Genomic DNA, 3,347 nt, shown 5'->3' on the forward strand with positions numbered 1-3,347 from the left:
CCCACTCTCGCCCCGCGCCCCCCTGCCGCGCCCCCTCTTTATAGCCTCCTCGCCACGCCCCTTGGGCGGAGCCAGCGGGACGCCCCTCCCCCGGGGCGGGCCCACTGGACCGCACCCTCTCACTGGGCGTGGCCAGCGGGCGGCACCTCCTCCCGGGGCGGGGCCGGCGGGACACGCCCCTTAAAGGGGCCGCTCCCTCCGTGATCGGGCAGCGCCGCGCGCGGGAGGGAGGCGTGCGGCGCCGCGGCCGTGGGGCGCGCCGTGGGGCTCGGCTCCGCGGGGAGGGAGGACCTGCCGAGCCCCGCCCCACGCGTTTCCCACGCACATGGGAGGTGTGGGGGCACCCAAAGCGGCTCTGCGCCCCCCGCCCCGCCCCGCCCGGGGCTGCCCCACGGCTGTGGGGTTCTCCGGTGCCCCAAGGCGAAGCCAGCACGTGCCCCGGCCCCCCGAGGCAAAGGGGACCCACGCGTCCTGGTGTCCAGCCCCACGGCTCACGTGCTGCGGCCTGCGGGGGCGGGGCAAATTGGACCCAGGCGTCCTGGCTGCCCTCCCACGCCCTCGGGGCTGCATTCCTCGCCTGGAGCCGGGGCCCAGGCGTCCGAGCAGCCTGTGCTGCTGGGAGCCGGCCAAGGCGGCGCTGCCAGCGCGGCCAGGCCGTGGCTGGGACGCCAGCCCCATGGCCTCCGCCCGGCCCCTGCTCCTGCCCCCACGGCTGTCCCCAGCCCACGCCTGCGGGTGCCGTGGGGTGCTGCAGCAATGGGGTGCTGCAGCGATGGGGTGCTGGGTGCCAGGGCCCCCGGGGGCCGCTGCTTGCCCAGGTGCCGCCCCATTACCGGGGCATCAGGGTGCTGGCGTCCCCGGGGTCCTCGGATGTCGGGGTCCCCAGGTGGGGGGGTGTCCGGGGACGTCCCGCGCCCCCCGAGGTCCAGGGCTGCGAGCAGCCGYGGGCAGGATCGTTGCTCGTACCAGGGGCCGTGTGCGGTGCCGGGTGTTTGTCACTAATCCCCCCGGGGCCGGCCGCCGGCGTCACCGTCACCGGCGTCACCGCTGCTGCCGCCGCGCCGTTACCTGGCACACGAGACCCCCGGGGACCCACGGGGCCGTAAACAGCCCCTGCGCAGCAGTGCGGGAACCGCGTGTGCCGCGGGCACAATGTGCCCATGTGTGCAACACAGCGGCACGTGTGCAACACACGTGTGCAACACAGCGGCACATGTGCAACAGCACGTGTGCAACACCGTGGCATGTGTGTATGTAACCCCCGTGTGCAGGGGTGCAAATGCATGTGTGTGTGTGTGCATGCAGTACCCCCGTGTGCATACGTGCAGCATGCATGCATATGTGCAAGAGCACCCACACGTGTGCCTTATACACATGCATACAACACGTGTGCGATGCACTGGAACACCCTGGAGGAGGTGTGCAGCCCCCCATGGGTTGTGTGTGCACACCTGCGTGTGCTTGAACGCAGCTGCGTGTGTGCAAGCACAGCCCTATGTGCTGGTTACACACCCTCATCTGAGTGTGCGTGTGCGTGCGTGTGCAATGTGACACCATGTGCACGTGAGTGCATTTGCTCCTGCCAAGCAAGAGGTTGGGGCTGGGCTGCCGCTGTGCATACTGGGGATGTACTGGGCTTTACTGGGGCTGTGCTGCGGCTGCACTGGGCTGCACTGGGACCCAATCGCCTCTGCTGCAGGCCCGAGCCCTGCTGGGGGGCTGGGGGTCCCTGAGCCCGCCCCGTGCCCCACAGCGCCCCAGAGCCCCGCGGCTGCAGGCCGGGCGCCGCGGCGGCTCTTCGCCCACCGGCGGGTCGGGGTGCCGCGAGCCGGCTAATCGCCGCTCAGCGCCGGCGCTGGCAGATGGAGCGCTAATGCCCCGCGACCTTGGGGACACGGCCCCGGAGCCACCCGCCGCCCGCGCTGCGCTGCGCTGCACCATGCTGCGCTGTGCTGCACCACACTGCACTGCTCTACACTGCTCTGCACTGCACCACACTGTGCTGTGCTGCTCTGCACTGCACCACGCTGCACCACACCACACTGTGCTGCTCTGCACTGCACCACACTGCGCTGTGCTGCTCTGCACTGCAGTGCGCTGCACCACACTGCACTGCTCTGCATTGCGCCACGCTGCCCCACACTGCACTGCCCCACACTGCACTCCGCTGCACCCCACACTGCGCTGCACTGCACCACACTGCACCACACTGCACTGCAATGCGCCCTGGACCCCAGCCAGCACCCCAGTGGGCTGCAGTTTGCACCCTGTTTTGCACACCCGTCTCACRCCTCGCGTGCCCCTCTCTCTCCTGGCATGCTCCCCTTGGGCCTTGCACATCCGTTTCYCACCTTGCTCACTCACCTTCAGCCTTGCACACTCACCTCCAACAACGCACACTTGCATTTGCCCTTGAACATCTATTTCCCACCCTGCACAGCTGTTTCCTGCCTTGCATGCTCACCTCCCACTGCGTAYGCTTGCCTTTGGCCTTGAACGTCCTCTTCCCACCTTGCACACCTGCCTCCTGCTTTGGACGCTCACTTTCAGCCTTGCACATCCATTTCCCACAGTGCACRCCTTCCTCCGGCCTTGCACACCCATCTCCCACCTTGCACGCTCACCTTCCACATTGCAGACTCACCTCCTGCCTTGYACCACCTCTCTCCTCACCTTGGACGCATGCCTCCTGCCTTGCACACTCACATCCTGCCTTGCACGCTCCACTGACCTGGCATACTTGCCTCCTAGCTTTGCACACTCACCTCTCATGTTGCACATCCCTCTCTCACTTTGCACACTTTGCATACCCATTTCTCACCCTGCACACTCACCTGTGCTCTTGCACACCCCCCCTCCTGCCTTGCACGCCCCCCTCCCCATGCCTGCCCTGCATGGGGCCGTCTCCCCACAGCCCCCCAAGCCCAGCAGACCCAAGCCAGGGCAGGGGGAGTGAGTGTGCTCGGGTAGGGCACAGGGCAGGGCACAGGACCCCCCCACACCCTGGCACCACCATATCCATCCCCATAGAGGACGGTGGCAGTGGCCTGTCCCCACGTCCCCACATCCCTGTGTCCCCACGTTCCCACGCCCCCATGTCCTCATGTCCCCACATCCCCACGTCCCCACGTCCCCACGTCCCCACGTCCCCACATCCCCGTGTCCCCAGTCCCTTGGCAGCGCGCCGACCCGCTAAATAGCAGGGCAGCGCCGGTAATCCCCCGCGCTCCCTAATCCGGTGACATCTGCCGCAGCCGGCGCGGCTGGGAAATGCCGTCCTGGCCGGAGGGGGGGGGCAGCGTGTCCCCCCGCCCCCGCGCACCCACGCCGCTGCCCCCCGCACGCCC

The sequence above is a fragment of the Rhea americana genome, unplaced genomic scaffold (assembly GCF_003343005.1).
Source record: "Rhea americana isolate MKP2758 unplaced genomic scaffold, rheAme1 scaffold_690, whole genome shotgun sequence".
Lineage (NCBI taxonomy): Eukaryota > Metazoa > Chordata > Aves > Rheiformes > Rheidae > Rhea > Rhea americana.